Source organism: Schistocerca gregaria, chromosome 2 (assembly GCF_023897955.1).
Source record: "Schistocerca gregaria isolate iqSchGreg1 chromosome 2, iqSchGreg1.2, whole genome shotgun sequence".
Classification (NCBI taxonomy): Eukaryota; Metazoa; Arthropoda; class Insecta; order Orthoptera; family Acrididae; genus Schistocerca; species Schistocerca gregaria.
In genome coordinates, this window is record NC_064921.1 from 691,470,085 (window position 1) to 691,489,732 (window position 19,648).

A 19,648-nucleotide genomic window follows, 5' to 3' on the forward strand; every position below is an offset into this window, starting at 1 on the left:
CAACACCGTTATCAGTTTCCGATGGATTAAAAGAACCTGAATTCATGTCTTGTTACGTTTAGCTACTCTACATGACCGCAAAATTATAGACACAGTTGAACTTATGCCAGTTCCCGGCTTCTCCCAAACCTGCCAAAGATGTTATTCCAAAGTTCACAGCCATTATTGATCACTGCACACATGTTGCTGGGGTGCGTTCTCTTTTCGCGGTGAGTTCTTTGGCTAGCGTGCTGGTGTTTACGTCGGCGTGGTCTGCTATCCCAGACAGTGAGTTGTTATTAAAAGCAACGTTGTACCGTTCTGCAATGTGATGTGTGTGTCATTGTAGTTTTGTCGATATAATCGTGTGTAACCTGCTTTTAAATGCACAGTACTCAGCTGTGCCCTTTTTATGTTGTGAATTTTTTATAATTTTGTCGAAAGTATCTGACAAGCTTAAAAAGCCACGTGCGTTTAATAGACTGGGAGATGCAAATCTGTTGTTGGACTGTATTAAATAAAAACTCGAACCAAAGTTGTCTGCTGCACGTTTCGGTTTAGGAAGTAACATCTTGTAAGAAATATGAAGTCCCATAAACAGACCCGCCACTGAACTGTATTCAGACCGTTTATTTAAAAGTTTAAAATTTATTTAAATTATTCCTCACCAAAGATCGAAACTTATGTTGCGTGTGTGCTCAGTAGCAGTATGGAAAGAGCAGTCATGCCTCGTTTAGTATCTGTGTGAAGTCCTGCAAATTTGTTGGCAAAGCTAATATTGACAGTATCGTTGCCTTTTGATAGTAAGTACAATGAGTTTAGTGAATCGCGTAATATCATTAATGTATGTACCTAGAAGCGTAATTTCAGTTTTATTTCTGCGATCTCTTCGGTTTTGTTGACGCGATTAATGATGCACTTTCGGATGTTGCTGCTTCCACTTGTCTGCGATTTTTTATTTTTATTGAAGTTATCTTGCGTCTGTGGATAAGTTGGCACGTTTGCTATTGTGTGCTTTAGTCATTTATGCATTTGGCGAACTGTGTGTTTCGCATAGTCGTTGTTGAAGGTAGGTTTCACTGTAATTAGGTTCCTCTAGAAAGTTGACCTATGTGTAGCGTTTCAAATTCATCGATTAAAGAGGCAGTAGAGGAAATACGTATATGTCATCTCATTTCAATAGTATAATTTATCAACAAAATCATTACGAGTAGTTCATGGTAACATTTAGCTACCGGCGTGCCATTTCACTATAAATATTCGTAGGGCACGTTTTTCGTAGGTTTTTATCTGCATTGGTGCCGTGTTTCTTGTAATTTTTGCTGTAAGATGAATGGCATGCCGATGCGCGGTTTTCTGACGTTTTATTAATCCCATCTGACAGCTTCTGGGATACTTACTGTTCATAGCGAGTTAGAATTTCGTGTTGACAATCGATGCAAGGCAGCTGTGGAAAATAATGCCGTTACTTTATTGTATCTTTATTGATCCACGCAATCAGTCAGTATAGGGAAAAGGATAGATCTGATGCTAACAGTCTCACTTTTGACAGTTTTTATCCAAAATTCTTGAAAAAGTAGTGTATTGAAGACTAGAATCACGGATTTCTAAAAATGAAGTACTAAAAAATGTCGCCGGCCGCTGTGGCCGAGCGGTTCTAGGCCTTTCAGTCCGAAACAGCGCTGCTTCTAAGGTCGCAGGTTCGAATCCTGCCTCGGCCATGGATGTGTGTGATGGCCTTAGGTTAGTGAGGTTTAAGTAGTTCTCAGTCTAGAGGACTAATGACCTCAGATGTTAAGTCTCATTGTGCTTAGAGCCATTTGAACAAAATGTCGGTTTGGTTTTCAGGAAGGCTTTTCAACAGAAAATGCTATACATGCTTTCACTGATCAAGTATTAGATGTTCTGAATAACTGAACATCACCCATTGGCAGTTTTTGTGATCTTTCAAGGGCTTTTGATTGTGTGAATCATAACATTCTTATAGATAAGCTTAAGTATTGTGGTATGAGTGGAACAGTGCACAAATGGTTTAATTAATATTTATGTGGAAGAATACAGAAGGTTGAAATTAACAGTACAGAGTGTCTGCAAAAATCAGCAGAGTCCTCTAACCGTGGAGGTATCAAGATTTTTTTCCCACAGGGTACAGTCTTTGATCCCTTGTTGTCTGTAACACATATATTAATGAGCCGTTCTGTATACATGAAAATGCAAGGCAACTTCTTTTTGCTGCTGATACAAGTATAGTAATCACACCCAACAAACAAGAATAAGCTGAGGAAATTGTAAATAATGTCTTTCAGAAAATTATTAAGTGGTTCTCTGCAAATGGAGTCTCATTAAATTTTGGGAAAACACTATATACACTTCAGTACAGTAAGTGGCATAACACCATTGGTAAATATGTACTATGAACATAAGTCAGTTGCTAAGGCAGAATATTCAAAATTTCTGGGTGTGTGTAGTGATGAGAAATTGAATTTGAAGAAACACAGTGATCTGCTGAAAGGGTTAGGTTTGTTGAAAATTTTGGTGATAAACATATCAGTAAATTAGCCTACTATGCTGGTTTTAATTCATTGCTTTCATATAGTATCATATTTTGGGGTAATTCATCATTAGAGAAAAAGTATTCATTGCACAAAAGTGTGTGAACAGAATAATGACTGGAGACCACCCAGGATCACCATGCAGACATTTATTTAAGGAGCTCGGGATATTCACAGTACCTTTGTAATACATTTATTCAGTTATGAAATTTGTTATTAATAACCCATCCCAGACCAAAAATAACAGTGAAGTGTGTAGCTACAACACTAGAAGAAAGGTTGATCTCAACTATTCTGAGTTAATTCTGACTTAGGCACAGAAAGGGGTGAATTATGCTGCCACAAATATATTGGGTCATATGCCAAACAGCATTAAAAGTCTGACAGATAACCAACCAACATTTAAAAGCAAATTAAAAGCATTTCTGAAAAACAACTCCTTCAACTCAATAGATGAATTTTTAGATATGCAGTAGCAACATAATAATATTTTGTGTTAAGAAACCTTATGTTAAAATGCCGCATTCCACATCATTACGAGATGTCATATTCATGATCTATAGAAGAAGTATTAATATAATGTACATTAAATAGGCCAAGTCAAACAGATGATTGGAAAACACACATACATTCAATATTGCTACGTATAGTATACATCTCACAGAAGATATATTAAACATGTATTCTTACTCAATCATTCAGTGTACAAAAGTGAAGGTCATAATGAAAGATGCTTTCCCAGGTGAGTACTCTTGAAAAGACAATACCAAAGGTATTAAAATGTAACATTTTGCATTGTTGTTGTTGTTAATGTTGTTGTCTTCAGTCCAAATACTGATTTGTTCACCTCACTTCATTTGTCTATCTGGTGCAAGCCTCTAGGCTGTAAGTGTTACATCAATCCTTGTTCGGGAAATGCCCAGATTCTTACAAAGTTCCATGGTTATGCTGGCTTTTACATAACTGGCGAAGTTATGTGTTTAATAATAGAAACAGATACCTTGATAGATAGTCATTTCATTTCATGGCTCAGTGATCAGTTTAATTCAGTGTTGACTGATTTGACAACTTCTTCGGCACCTGGTGGGCCTTGACCTCCTCAACAATCACCCTCCATATCTCCCCATCTCGGCAAGGTCAGCCTGCACATTGTCCATCCATCTAGCTCTTGGTCTGCCTTTCCTTCTGGTGGAACATGGTCTGGCATTCATTATCCACCTTTGACAACTGCATTAAAGATATTTGGTGTTTTTTTCTTGCATTCCCAGACATCAACTAGTATAGATCAGTTTGCTTATTATTGTTTGAGAAACCATTCTGATGCTATGTCTGTGTCATTTCTGAGTGTCCTCTCAAATTACCAATACTACTACAGGTTCAACAACTTGAAGTTTAACGCTCTCCTCTGGCCTGTGACTGATGTGGCCCACCACCAATTCCTCTTTCACACTAACCTCTTCATCTCTGAGTAGCATTTGCACCATATGTGCTCAGTTTTTTGTTGGTTTTATTTCCATCTCCGTCTTTCCCTACAGTTTTTACCCTCTCTCACTGCCTCTAGAACCATTCTCTGATGTCAAAACATATGTATTCCTTTCTTTGCTGGAGAACCTGCTCATTTCTTACGGCATCAGTCTACCTTATGTTCAACATCTTTCTGTACCACCACATTTCAAATCCTTTGACTCTCTGCTTTGACTCTCTCCTTTGATGACTAGGTGTTGTATGCTGTCCTTAGGTTGGTTAGGTTTAAGTAGTTCTAAGTTCTAGGGGACTGGTGACTATAGATGTTAAGTCCCATAGTGCTCAGTGCCATTTGAACTCTCTCCTTTTCCGGTTTTTTACAGTCCATGATCGACTACCATAGAATACTATACTCTAAACGTATGTTCTCAAGAATTTCTTCCTCTAATCAAGGCCTATGTTTTATACTAGTAAACTTCTCTTGACCAGAAATGTACCCTTTGCCTCTGCTAGTCTGCATATATATCCTCATTGCTTTATCCCCATGAAGAAGAATTCTTTAACTTTGTCTACTTCTTATTCACATATATTGGTAAGTGTTTTTGCTAATGGTATGTCTGCTACTCCTCATTACTTTCGTCTTTCTTCAGTTTACTCTCAGTCCAAAGTGTGTGCTCACCGCTACTTTGATTTATCCTTTGAATGGCAGGGATGAAAGACAGCACCCCAGTTTTACACTCTTTTTAATCTGAATACAATATTGTTAGTCCTCCATTCTTGTTGTTTCCTCATACATGTCGTATTTATATTAGCCATCTTTCCCTGCAGTCTGACAGCAGCTGAAAAGCAAAAGTCCACTAATGAAGTAAAAGCAGGAGCGAAGAAAAAGACGTAACTACAGAGTTTGGGATTCTAGCAAGCACACATCCAAAATGATCGAGAATGAAGACCGCGTGATTAACACAGGTGAAGGGACAGATTGGAAACGATAACGAAAGCCTGAGTTTCCAGATTTAGAAGGGTGTTTAGTGCAGTTGTTCCGACAACAGAGGTACAATAATGTGACTATTGGTGAAATTATTTTGAAATAAAAGCCAGATTACTTTGCGGCAGCGTTGGGATACGATACATTTTGTGCGAGTAACGGGTGGTTGGGAAGTTTCAGAAAATAGTGTTGTTTTTCGAAAAGTGAGTGGGGAAAAGGCAGTGTAGATAAGTGATGAGTAGAAGGTAGATGTGCGGAGAATCCTTCAAGATTACAAAGCGGATTATGTTTTTAATGCAGATGAACTTTGACACTTTCCACAAATGTCTTCCAGACAAAACTTTGACTTTCAGAGGAGAGAATCGTCCCGGAGGTAAACTAAGCAAATGTCGTGTTTCCATTGTTTGCAGCAAATATGACTGGCACAGAAAAACACAAGCTACTTATGACTGGATAACCTAAGAAACCGCGACGTTTTTCCGGGTGTAAGTCTTCTCTTTGGTACATACTGCGAACAAGAAAGCATGGATGACTTCAGAAGTGTTTACCAACTGGTTAAAGTATCTTGATAGGAAAATGACTACGGAAAAACGAAAAGTTGTGTTGTTTGTGGATAATTGCGGCGTGTGTGACACAACAATTTTTACCACCTGACTCTACGGCGAACCTGCAGCCCTTACAACAAGGAATAAACGTAAAAAAAAAAGAAAAAAGTACGAAGTGGTCCGACTGACAGTCCGCAATATTGACGATGACAACCCCACAACTGTCAACATTTTAGATGATATGCGAATGCTGGAAAAGCGTCAAGAAACGCGAAGGAACAAACGATCGTCAATATTTACCGAACATGTGGGTTTTCGACGACAGATGAAAATGAGCAGCTGGTGGGTTTAATACTTAAGCACGTAAAATCATAGTTTGATTCTGACACCGGCTTATGGGAAATTTGATTAAAGTCCGATTGGACAAAAGTGGTGACTCGTTTTAACACTATCCACGTTCGTGGATATAGACAACGATGTCGCAGTATCAGGATCGCTAAGAGAAACCAAAATTGTTGACTCCGCGAAGATGATGATGAAGTCCCATACTCCGAGACGGAGCGTCACAGTGAAGGAAAAATACGGGGACGAAAACGACAGCGAAGAGGGGGAGGGAGAGGTCAAAGAAGCACCGCCAGTGATGGCCAGGCAGGCCAAACAGGTTATCGACATAATCAGAGCGTACTGGAGAGGTGTGAGGATGTAGGGGATAATGTGTTCTCAGCCGTAATCATATTCAATGACATTTACTCGCAGATGGTCAAATGTTTAAAGCAAGCCAAAATTACGGACTACTTTTAAATTTTTATGTACTTCGTATTCTTTTACTGGATATAATTTTCTTACGATGAAAGCACTTTATTTTAAATTAATAAATTGTTTCCAGAATGAGATATTCACTCTGCAGCGGAGTGTGGCAGATTATAACTGTGTGCCGGACCGAGACTCGAACTCGGGACCTTTGCCTTTCGCAGGCATCTGAGCTACCCGAGAACGACTCACGCCCCGTCCTCTCAGGTTCGCAGGAAGTTTGGAAAGTAGAAGAAGAGGTACTGGCGGAAGTAAAGCTGTGAGAACGGGGTGTGAGTCGTGCTTGGGTAGCTCAGATGATTTGCCCGTGAAAGCCAAAGGTCCCGAGTTCGAGTCTCGGTCCGACACAGTTTTAATCTGCCAGGAAATTTTAATAAATTGTTGTCTAATTAATAAGAAGTAAAACAATATGCATAAAAATGTGATTACTTTTTTGTAGTACCAGTACTAAATGTAGGCCCCCACCTCAGACAAACGCGAAAAAAACCGTGGGTTGTAATTTTTTTCCGGCAACCTCGATATATCGAATCTCTAGGGAAGGCAAAATTCATTAGATATGAGATTTGATTGTACAACACTCCACCCCCTACCCAACCCCGTGCGTGGGTGGCGGTGGGCAGCTTTGAAATCTTCAGTGGGAACCCCTGTTTTGTAATTGCGCATTATGATTCTATAGAAAAATGTACATACGTTTTGTCTGAAGCATTTTCTTCGTTTCTCCACAGATGGCACTGTAATCCCTGGAACAGAAATGGGTACACAGTCGTAATTTACGACATGCTACGCAACGGCCCTTCAGTGTCTAATAGTATGTGGGACCCCCACCTCCATGCTGCGAGGGTTGAACACGCCAGTACTTCATAACTACTAATTGGACACCCCATTCGCAGCGTTGTATTCCTCCGACATGCCGAACAGGGGACTACTCGAAGCGCCGCTGTGGCCGTGGCTAGAGGTGAACGCTACTCTTCCAGTTAGAGTAAGTGTTCGAACATAGTATTGCCAACTTCAATACACTTACTGATCCTCATTTCAATGACCGTGCGTAGGACAGGAGCATATCTGTGGGAATGTCAACACAGGGGTTTCTGATGTCCTCAGGGCCTGTTGGCACTTGCTGGTACGCCTTATCTTTAAAAAATGCCCATAGAAAGAAATCCGGCGACCTAGCGGGCCAATTAATAGAGCCAACTCTGCCGATCCACCGACCAGTGTAAACACGGTCTAATACCTCCCGTGCTTCAATTGCGAAAGGCTCTGGGCAACCTTCTTGCTGAAGCCACATACATAGTCGAACGTCCAGGCTAACATCTTGCAGTAGTACAGTTCTGTCTTGTTCAAAAAGCGATCGATATTTGCTTCTATTTAGCGTGCCGTCGGTATAATACGGACCAGTGAGTTCGTTCCGCTGTGTGCCACACCATACGTTAACCGACAAAGGACGTTGATGGTCAGATTGCCGTAACCAGTAGGGTTTGTCTATTATCCGAGGGCTGTGGTGCTCTGCCGCTAATACAGCTATTTCAGTAGCTTCCTCTATAACACATTTTCTTCGCTTCCTTTTGCTGATATGCACGCTGCCATCACACACAAAGGCATTCACAACCTTGTAAAAGAACGAACGAGAGCGAGCTTTTTCTAGAAAACATTAGGCAACAGCAGCCTCAACATTTCTCCTGCACTCTCTGTAAAACAGGATCATTTCAAGTTTTTCCTCGGTGGTTGCAATATTCATCGTCCACTTAAACGTCTGTTCTCTAAATGATAGGTAGATATGCAGGCAGTGAACGCTGTACAAATATTGTAATGTTTCAAGCCACTATCTGTTCTTTCTCTGCACAGTATGTGAGCTCGAGTCGCGGTGTATTATAATGTGTCGTATTTCTCTACAGAGCCAAGGTGGCGATTCAGGTGGTCCTCCTGTTCGATATGTTCGAGGAATGCATCGTTAGGAATGGGGTTTTCAATTAGAAGTTATGAAATACTAGCCTTTTGTATTCTCTCAGCATGGAGGTGGAGTCCCACTGCCATTGGATATTAAAGGGCCATTGAGCAGCATGTCGTAAATTACCATGTCTATTCCTCCGATTACAGCGACATCTGTGGCGAAACGAAGAAAATGCTTCAGACAAAACGTATGTACATTTGGCCGTAGAATCGTAATCTACAATTAAAAAAAGTTGCCACTCACTCACTCACAGGGTGATATCATAGATGTTCTCCTCCGTCACAAACTAATCTGAATTATAACTTTTTTCGATCCAATGTGTAGTTTTCGAGACATTTCAATGTCTTCAGTTAAAATGAACTCTCTGTATACGCCTTACAGTTATGCGCTCTCTCTGTTTTTCCTGTCGCACTTTTAATGTTGCCGCCCTTGCATTTAATACAACGCAAGGATGTTTTGGCTTTTCTGTATGCCGAAACAGTCGTTACGACGACTAGTTCTTTTCGATTTTTTCCCATTTTTCCTGCAACTGTTTTTCTCTACACTTACTATTTATTTCATTCCTAAGTGATTAATTACGTTGCTGTATTCCTGTCGCTGCTTGAAAGTTTTTGTATTTCCTTCGTTCGTCGATAAACTGAAGTATTTCTTCCGTTACCCAAGATTTCTTTGCAGCTGTTTGTCTTGTACCTGTATTTGATCGTCCAACTTTTGTGACTGCTCTTTTTAGAGAAGTCCATCCATCTCCATGTAACTGCCTATTAAGGGTTTCGTTATCAAACTATTTGCAGTCTCAGAGAACTTTAAACTCATCTCATCATTCCTCAGTACTTCAGTATACCACTACTTTCCACACTGGTACTTACAGATGATTTTCTTAAACTTCAGCCTGTTCTCCTCTTCACCATTACTAAATTGTGATTTGAGTCTACATTAGCGTCTGAGTAAGCCTTAGAATCCAGTATCAGATTTTTAAATCTTTGTCTGACCATGATGTAATCCAGATGGAATCTCTGTGCCTCTTCCAAGTATTCCTCCCCTTGTGATTTAAACAGTACTATTACTAGCTGAAATTTATTGCAGAGCTCAATTAGTCTCTCCACTCTGATCGCCACTACCAAACCCACACTCTTCTGCTATTCCTTCTCCTACTACTCAGTTCAAATCTCCCACGGTTATTAGATTATCATCTCCGTTTACATACCAAGCTACCCGTTCAATGTCCTCATATACTTTTTCTGTCTCCTCATCTTCTGTTTGTTGCGATATCGTCGAGTGTACCTGAATTATTGTCGTTGCGGTGGTTTGCTGTCAATTCTGATAACAACAATCTTATGCTGAAGGCAGTAACTCTCTCCCTACCCTACCTTCCTATTCATAACAAAACCTACGTCCCTTCTAATATTTTCTGCTGCTGTTGATATTACCCTATATCCACTTGCCCAGAAATTCTTGTCTTCTTCCCATTTCGCCTTTCCACTGCGCCTAGATTGAGCTAGCCTGTACGCAGCCTCTACTGAACGGGCTCACGAGGGGAGAAAGAGGATAGTCTGAGGTTAGTACTGCAGGACCAAAAGGGGAGTAGTGCCGCAGACACTCAGTCTCCGTGTTAGCCAAACACGTATTCACAAGAATGTAGTGATACCCTTTGAGAATCGGTGGTGTCATTATATACATATAAGGAATAAAAAGTAAGAAAACGGGGACTATAATTACGTGAAACAAACACTCAGACATATGTAAAATCAATAATATTCCCAAGGATTACCTGTCAGGTGGAACATAAAACTTATTAAGCCTAGAACTTTGCAGATATCGTAACTTGACGTATTTTGGGCCTAGAGAATAAGTATATTGGTAAAAATCTGAAGATCTTTTCAGATTGTGTAATAAGAACTCAATTGTTAATTATGTTGATGAAGTACTATCTTAAATATTTTTTTATATCTTGTCTTGAAGTTAGTGTACTTTATAAAAGTGAGGGTAAGTTGTAGCCTTGTTACGAATTGCATGTTACACTTAGAGAAAACGTATGAAGCAATTTAGGTGTTCTGTATCTTGATACAGAAAGACGAAGTTGCTATGACGAGAAATATGTACGAGAATGTGTGTTAACTATATTATATTAAGTATTCCTGGATTGGCGAAACTACACCAGTCACTCACTTGGAAATTAGTCGCAGTTCCAGCGTTATTAACAAAAGATGATGAACCGGGTACATCAACAAAACCTATACTGTATTGTAGAAGAGAAGTCCTCTCTTGCAGAAACTGAACGTTAAAGATGATGAGCGTCTTCCCGATTACTGTCTACACATTAAGCATGAAACATGAGAGTGACTAACTGCCCATAATATTTCACGCTGGATGATTTTCAGTAGTGGAAGGGTGAACCTTTTAAAATGCCAGCCACTCGTACTGGCAAATCGTCAGGAAGATTGTTAAACAGCGGCCGAAGATCCCGACCCAGAAGCCAGCAAGCACTACAGTCTTGTGTACTGCCAGGCTTTCGCTTAAAGTACATTGGATTGTAGCGCCATATTTTTGCAGAAAAGTTCAAAACTAAATAGAAAACATCTGATTTTTTTAAAGAGTCGAATTCCCCTGTAGAAAACAGTTTCAAACTTCTAATTGCTTCACAAATACGCTCGTCTGTTAAATATTTGACGTTAATCTGGTAAGTGAAAAAATGTTTTAAAAAAAGGTCTGAAATTACATTTGCAAGTTTTTAAGTGCTCTCAGATAGTAGTTTAATATAATCTGGATATTTGCACACTGTGAATTATGCTGCCTCAAGACACATACACAGATTCTAACAATAATACTTATTCTTCATTAGTAGATTGTGGCAGCATTTAAAATTTTTAAATTTGGTCAGCTATTATGCAATATATTTAAAATTAAATTTTTGTTGCTCCTGAAAGCTGCTACATAGTCAAGCTGGAACAGGGACTGTGAGATAACCACTTATATGTATATATATGCTAAGAAGGCCCATGAGCTTTGAACCCAGCACAAACAATTCAGCCAAGATGAATTATGGGAGGAGGAGGGGGGGAGATAAAAGTAAAACAAAAGTATTTACAATAAGACTTTAAAGAATTTTACTCCTGTCACAATGTGCTCATGAACAGGTACAATCTTATGTTAAAAGTTTAACTCAGTGAGTCAAATAATATAGTTAGGAACTGTGTATGTCGTGAAAAGTGTAACTCACAGCACGTAGTTATCCAGATTATATTCATCCAGTATTTGAGAGCACTTACTAACTTGCAACTAACTTTACACACAATTTCAAACCTTCTCTAAACTTTTTCTCGTTAATGAACATCACAGAAGATGCTGGAAATGGCCACCGTTTACGTCGATACAGCGCTGTGCTCGATTCATCGAACTATGGGACACGCGAAGTAGTTCTGTCTGGACAATAACAGTAGCGTATTCAGTGTTTTACTGTAGCTCTTCCAATATGTAAGGAATGTTTTGAGTACACCTGACTTTACAGTTTACCCCACATGTAAAATCACAGAGAGAGAGAGAGACTAGGTGATCCATGTGGCCAGGAGATCGGATTGATGCCGTTGATTGTTCTCTTATCACTGAACACCTCGAGCACTCGTGACAAGGTTATCAACGCAATGTGTGCTGTTGCTGTGCCTTGCTGAAAATTTCCATACAGTCATTCATCTTCTGTGAGTTAATTCACATATGGGTTAAACAGTTTCAGGACATACCGATTAGTATTAACAACTAAGTGAAAGAATCGTGGAACATTCCGGCCACCAGACATTGTGCACCAAACACCAGTCCTGAGATTACGCAACGGCTCTTCAAGGTTTTGTTAGGGATTTTCCGACGCACAGTGGTGCATGATTTGTGAGTTCACATATCCCGTCAGGTTGTCTCAGGTCTCATCCGAAGACATGAAAAACTACAGATGTGAAAATCCTGACTCCACCTCACGCAGGAACCACTGGCAGAATACAACACACAAAACTTGGTTTGGATAATAATTCAAGCATACACAGTAAATCTGTGAGCATGCAGATGCAGGTCAGTTTCGATATTGAGATTTTCACTCTGCAGCGGAGTGTGCGCTGATATGAAACTTCCTGGCAGATTACAATTGTATGTCGGACCGAGACTCGAACTCGGGACCTTTGCCTTTCGCGGGCAAGTACTCTACCAGTTTGGAAGGTAGGAGGCGAGGTACTGTGAGAATTGAAGATGTGAGGACGGGTCGTGAGCCGTGCTTGGGTAGCTCAGTTGGTAGAGCACTTGCTCGCGAAAGGCAAAGGTCCCGAGTTCGAGTTGCTGTCTGGTACATAGTTTTAATCTGCCAGGAAGTTTCAGTTTTGATAATGTTTGTACATGACAGATAAACGGCATTGAGATTTTATCAGACTTTGTTCGAAGCTTTCCCCCATTCGAGCCTGTTTTCTGTGTTGGAATTCTTTTAGGATATTTACGGTTTTTATTCGCTACCCACTTTTCTACTAAATTTTGCAGATTTTGCTGGATGTTTTGCCAAGACACTTCCAGTCTTAAACTCTGGTGCAAACAGGTCTGCACACTTTTTCCATGAATAGTGCTTTGCATACCGCTCGACAGTGAACAAACGCTGTTTTATCATGAGCACCAGTTTGCATTGCACTCCAGTGGTCGCTAAAGACGCCTTCTCCTTTCTCTCATGCAAATGTAATGACACAGGCTAGTACTCGGGACAGAGTTTGTAGGAGATGCGCATGTGCAGACATGTGATGGCAACTGACTGGTGCATCGAAATCACGGGTTCCAGTATTTTCTGTGATGAACAGTTCCCGTGTTCGTTAACAAAGGATGGTTCAGTGTCACTCTTATAAATATTTTCTGGACCAGTTTTATTTTGCTCACCCTGCCATATAGCGGTCAGTCGGAATGTTTACCTCATACTCTCAGTTTGTAATTACTTTTACATTGTCCTCTACCCACGTGGAACATTCGATTGGAGAAAATCGCTCTTGTATATGTCCGTTATGTAGATCCTTATAGTGAGTTCGGCCAACAGCTCATCTCTGGCCTTCCTTCCCGGGGGTCAGTTGAGAGGACACGACCCCCTGTGGGTTCAGGGGTAAGAATAGGCCCACGGTATTCCTGCCTGTCGTAAGAGGCGACTAAAAGGAGTCTCAAACGTTTTGGCCTTGTGAGATGGTCCCCTAACGGGTTTGACCTCCATCCTTCTAAATTTTCCGAAGAGCGAGCCGATTGGGGAAGGGCACCTTACAAGGAGCGATGTGTCCATCAAGCATTACCATCTCTAGCCAGGTTTGTCGTCATCGCTTAGCAGTCCCGCTCACCTACCATCTCTTGGGCGTGGATTTGTTCTTGGGTGCGGTTTCTTGCAGTCTGCTATCCTGTGCCGCTTTATGCGCCAATGACGATATTGGACTACATCACCTGAAATCCAGCACGGTAGCCAGTCCATTGTGGTGGGGCCGCCATGTACCCTGTTGGTTGTAGCCCCCTGACTACACAGGGATCGCTCTGCTGATGCCAGCGCCGTTAACTCCCCACGTATGCCAAGGAGTAGATGCCTATCTCCTTGGGGCATTGGGACTCCCGGCAATGGCCGTCCTGCCAGGTGGTCGTTGCTGAGGCTGGGTGGCGCCCGTGGGGAGGGCCCTTGGTCGGAGTAGGTGGCATCAGGGCGGATGACCCGCAATGAAGCGTGGTACATCATCTCTTGCTGGTGGCCAGCCGCCAGCAGTCTCTAAGCGTTCCAGGGCTCAATACAACGCAACTACATATGACCCCAAATCGTTCCCCTCCCTGGCTACACCATGGGAGGAACGAAAGACTAAGGATGCCAGCGAACCAAACTCGCCCCGTTACCTGGTGTGTACGAGAGCTGATGGTGAATCCTTTACATCCATGAAGCCTCAGTTCTTCGTCGAGCACTTAGAGGACAAGTTCGGGGAGGTGGAGGGCTTGTCCAAAATGCGCTCGGGCTCGGTTTTGATCAAATCGGCGTCCTCCGCCCAGTCCCGCCGGTTACTCGATTGTAACAAGCTGGGGGATGTTCCGGTTACAATCACGCCCCATAAGAGTCTTAATATGGTCCAGGGCATAATATTCCATCGGGACCTTCTATTGCAGTCCGATGACGAGCTTCGCGCCAATTTAGAGCGGCGAGGTGTTCACTTCGTCCGGCGCGTACATCGTGGTCCAAGGGATAAGCAGGTTGCCACCGGTGCCTTCATCTTGGCCTTCGAGGGTGATACTTTACCTGAGAAGGTCAAGGTGATGGTCTATCGTTGTGACGTCAAGCCATATATCCCTCCCCCGATGCGGTGCTTTAAGTGCTGGAAGTTCGGGCATATGTATTCCCGCTGTACTTCCGGCCTCACATGTCGAGATTGTGGACGCCCATCACATCCCGATACTCCATGTGCTCCGCCTCCCATCTGTGTAAACTGCGGAGAGCACCACTCACCTTGCTCGCCGGACTGCAGGATCTACCAGAAAGAGCGCAAAATCATGGAGTATAAGACCCTGGACCGCCTGACATACACTGAGGCCAGGCAGAAGTTCGAACGCCTCCATCCTGTTCGAATGCCTGCCTCTTATGCCGCGGCTACTACTGTTATGGCCCCATTAGCTCTCCCTCAGACTGCCACTTCTCAGAGCCGGAATGCTACGCCTGCCCCCTTGATGGTGGGGGGCACTTCACTCCCTGCTGCTCCTGCGCTACCTGCCTCAGGAGCAGCAACCCCCCAACCATCGGGGACATCAGTCCCCACTTCTAAGCTGGGGAAGCCTCAAACTTCCCCTGCTCGAATAGCACGGAAAGGGTCCCTTGGGTCCCTTCCTTCCCAGGTTTCCGCCTCTGGGAAGGGTGACGTCAGCCAATGGAAGAAAAGCAGACCAGCGGCTGATCGCAGGGCTTCCTGCTCCTCCTCCGTCCCGGAGACTGACTCGCTGGAGCCCTCCCAGCCAATGAAACCCAAGGACCAGAGAGACAAGACGAAGAAGAAGACCTCTAAGGCCAAGGACCAGGCGGTGGCATCCACCCCACTGCTCCCTACAGGCTCTGCGTCCGGGGATAAGGTGGAGATCCGGGCGTCCGCTGAGGACCTGGATCTCGCCGGACCCTCAGACGCCATGGAAGCAGATTGTACTGGTCCTCCATCGGTGGCAGCAGGTGACCCAGTGGCGTGATCTGCCTCCTCGGCCCCTTCACGCCTTTTTCGGACATGGACAAAGCAATACTCCAGTGGAACTGCAGCGCTTTTTTCCACCACCTTGCTGAGCTTCGCCAACTCATCAGCAGTCACCCTTTCCTCTGCATTGCCCTACAGGAAACTTGGTTTCCGGCAATGCTGACCCCTACCCTACGTGGGTATCGGGGTTATTACAAGAACCGGGCAGCTTATGAGAGGGTATCTGGTGGAGTCTGCGTCTACATCCTTAACTCTGTCTACAGCGAATGTGTACCTCTTCACACACCTTTAGAGGCTGTCGCTGTCAGGATGTGGACGCCTCAGCCTATTACTGTCTGCAGTTTGTATCTTCCGCCAGATGGTGATGTCTCGCGTCATGTGTTGGCTGCATTGATAGCACAACTGCCTCCTCCTTTTGTGTTACTGGGCGACTTTAACGCCCATAACCCCCTGTGGGGTAGCGCCGCGATTACTGGCCGGGGTAGAGATGTCGAGACTCTTCTCTCGCAGCTTGACCTCTGCCTCTTAAACACGGGAGAGCCGACACATTTCAGCGTCGTCCATGGCACATTTTCGGCCATCGACCTTTCTATCTGCAGCCCCGGACTTTCACCATCCATCCACTGGAGTGTCCATGACGACTTATGTGGTAGTGACCATTTCCCCATCTTTCTGTCACTACCACAGCGTCACTCTTCTGAACGCCCCTCCAGATGGGCTCTGAATAAGGCTGATTGGGGCTTGTTCTCCTCTCTCGCCACTATCGCACCTCCTTCCCCTGACACCATTGATGCGGTGGTTCAGTCGGTCACCACCGGCATCGTTTCTGCGGCGGCATCTGCGATTCCCTGTTCATCCGGGTCCCCTCGGAGGAGGACTGTGCCTTGGTGGGCGCCCGAGATCGCAGAGGCGATTAGAGATCGCCGGCGGGCTCTTCAACGCCATAAGCGGCACCCGTCCTTGGAGAACCTCATCGTTTTTAAACAGCTCCGTGCCCGTGCCCGACGCCTTATTCGCCAACGGAAGCAGGAGTGCTGGGAACGGTATGTTTCCACCATTGGCGTCCGGACCTCTGCATCGCAGGTTTGGGCTAAGATTAGGCGACTCCATGGCTATCGGCCGCCTGTCTCTGTCCCTGGGCTTTCGCTGAATGGAGTGGTGTGTACTGACTCCGACGCGATTGCGGACCGGTTAGCAGCGCATTTTGCTCAGTGTTCCGCATCTACGAATTACCCACTGGCCTTCCACTCCCGGAAAGAGCGGTTGGAAAGTTGGAGGCTTTCCTTTCACACGCGCCACGCGGAGTCGTACAATGCTCCTTTCAGCGACTGGGAATTCCAGAGTGCCCTATCTGCTTGCCCTGATACGACTCCTGGGCCAGACCGCATCCACAGCCAGATGCTGAAACACCTCTCTGTGAATTGCAAGCGACGCCTCCTAGATGTTTTCAACCGCATCTGGGTTGAGGGTGTGTTCCCGTCTCAATGGCGAGAAAGCATCGTCCTCCCCATGTTGAAACCTGGCAAGAACCCGCTGGAGGTGGACAGCTACCGCCCCATAAGCCTCACCAACGTTCTTTGCAAGTTGCTAGAACGTATGGTGAGCCGGAGGTTGAGTTGGCTCCTCGAGTCTCGAGGCCTTCTGGCTCCGTCTCAGGGTGGGTTCCGCAAAGGCCGCTCTGCCGTCGATAATCTGGTCTCCCTAGAGTCTGCCGTCCGTACAGCCTTTGCACGCCGCCAACATCTGGTTGCCGTCTTCTTCGACATGCGGAAGGCGTACGATACGACTTGGCGATATCACATCCTGGCCACACTTCATGGGTGGGGTCTTAGGGGCCCGCTCCCGATTTTTATTCAGAATTTTCTGTCGTCTCGTTCCTTCCGCGTGCAAGTTGCTGCGTCCCATAGTTCCTCCCGGGTCCAGGAGAACGGGGTCCCACAGGGGTCTGTCCTCAGTGTCTCCCTGTTTTTAATTGCGATCAATGGGCTCGCTGAGGCGGTGGGATCGTCCGTCGCAGCTTCGTTGTATGCAGACGATTTCTGCCTCTACTACAGCTCCGCTAGCATTGCAGTTGCTGAGTGCCAGCTGCAGGGCGCTATCCGCAAGGCGCAGTCGTGGGCTGTAGCGCACGGCTTCCAGTTTTCGGCCGCTAAGACCTGCGTTGTGCATTTCTGCCGGCGTCGCACGGTTCACCCTGAGCCACGCCTTTACCTTGACGGTGAACCTCTTGCTGTGGTAGAGACGCATCGGTTCTTGGGACTGGTATTTGATGCCCGGTTGACTTGGCTGCCTCATATTAGGCAGCTTAAACAAACATGCTGGCGGCATTTAAACGCTCTCCGTTGCCTTAGCCACACCGGATGGGGTGCCGATCGGTCCACCCTTCTCCGGCTGTATCAAGCGCTGATCCAGTCCCGCCTTGATTATGGGTGTGTGGCTTATGGTTCGGCGTCGCCATCAGCGTTGCAATTGCTGGATCCCATCCATCACTGCGGGATCCGACTCGCCACAGGAGCATTTCGGACAAGCCCTGTTGACAGCTTACTTGTGGAGGCTGGTGTTCCTCCATTGCGGATCCGGCGCGACCGACTTCTGGCCGCTTATGCTGCCCACGTTTGTAGCTTGCCAGGGCATCCCAACTACCGTCTCCTGTTCCCGCACTCGATCGTCCATCTTCCAGACAGGCGGCCCCGGTCAGGGTGTACGATCGCGGTTCGCATCCGGGCTCTACTGTGTGGGATTGAGTTTTTTCCTCTCCCGCCTGTTTTCCGGGCCAATCTCCGTCTGCCCCCTTGGTGTGTGCGCCGACCATGCATTCGGCTGGATTTGGCACAGGGTCCGAAAGACTCGGTCCCTCCTCCGGCCCTCCGCCGCCGCTTTGTTGCTCTCCTTGCCGAGTTTCCCGGATCTGCCGTGACCTATACCGACGGTTCGATGGTCTCTGGTCGCACTGGTTACGCTCTTACTCTAGAGGATCATTGTGAGCAACGGTCGCTGGCACCCGGGAACAGTGTATACACTGCCGAGTTGGTTGCCATCTATCGCGCCCTAGAGTATATCCGCTCCCGCTCAGGTGAGTCCTTTGTCATCTGTAGTGACTCCCTGAGTGGTTTACGAGCTCTTGACCAGTGCTTTCCTCGTTCCCGTCTGGTGATGGCCATCCACGAGTCGCTCCATGCTCTTGCCCGTTGCGGCAGCTCCGTGGTCTTTGTTTGGACCCCAGGTCATGTCGGCATCCCGGGCAATGAGCGGGTTGACACGCTGGCTAAACAGGCAAGTGAGTTCACCGGCTCTGGAACTCGGCCTTATGGAGTGTGATCTCCTGTCGCTTTTGCGCCAGAAAGTGCTTGGTGCCTGGGGTGACGAGTGGCGCACCCTGTCCACGCCCAACAAACTTCGGGCGGTGAAGGAGACGACCCGTGTGTGGCGCTCCTCCATGCGGGCCTCTCGGAAGGACTCTGTCGTCCTCTGCCGGCTGCGCGTTGGCCACACGTGGCTGACGCACGGCCATTTGTTGCGCCGGGAGGACCCACCGCTATGTCGCTGCGGGGCAGCTCTGACGGTGGTCCACATTTTGGTGGACTGCCCGCTTTTAACAGGACTCAGGCAGACGTTTGCACTGCCTGATACCCTCCCTGCCCTTTTATGTGATGACGATGCTATGGCGGACCTCGTGTTGAGTTTTATTCGGGCAGGGGGTTTTTATCGTATGATTTGAGTGTTTGTTCTTTTATTTCCTGTATTGACTTGGGCCTTTGGCCTGTGGTTTTAAACTGTGGGTTTTAATGTCATTTGGTGGTTGGCTTTTCCTTATTTTCATGGTCGGCCAACCACCTTCACACTCGGTGCGATTTTAGTTCCGTTTGTCTGGTCTTTGTCTGCCTTTCTTGTATTGTGTCGTCCCTTCTCTCAGTTCTCCGTTTTTAACGACTGACAGTTTTTATTTCGTGTGATTTTATCGTGGAACAAGGGACCGATGACCTTAGCAGTCTGGTCCCTTCAATCCCACACCCAACCAGAGGACACGACCCAGGTTACTATGCCTTGAGTGGACTGCTCTGTTCTACTCGTGAGAACTGACCGTTGTGACGGGGTCATTGGGCAGTCTTGGCCGTTCTCTTGTGGCACACCCGTGTTCGTATTCAGGGACCTCAGTTGTACGAGCG

The 19,648-nt window shown here is 45.4% G+C and overlaps 1 protein-coding gene across 7 annotated transcripts in view; it reads left to right on the forward strand.

The window, feature by feature from the left end:
- Positions 1-211: 211 nt before the first annotated feature.
- The window catches only part of LOC126334776 (probable inactive tRNA-specific adenosine deaminase-like protein 3), a 486,162-nt gene continuing 466,725 nt past the window's right edge, over positions 212-19,648 (forward strand). For 2 of the 7 annotated variants that reach the window (XM_049997366.1, XM_049997369.1), the window contains exon 1: positions 212-267. The gene's annotated coding sequence lies outside the window, so the exon portion shown is untranslated. Of the gene's footprint in view, positions 268-7,060; positions 8,471-19,648 lie in introns of those variants that run through there. The other 5 variants (XM_049997364.1, XM_049997365.1, XM_049997368.1 and 2 more) reach the window with 4 other exon arrangements.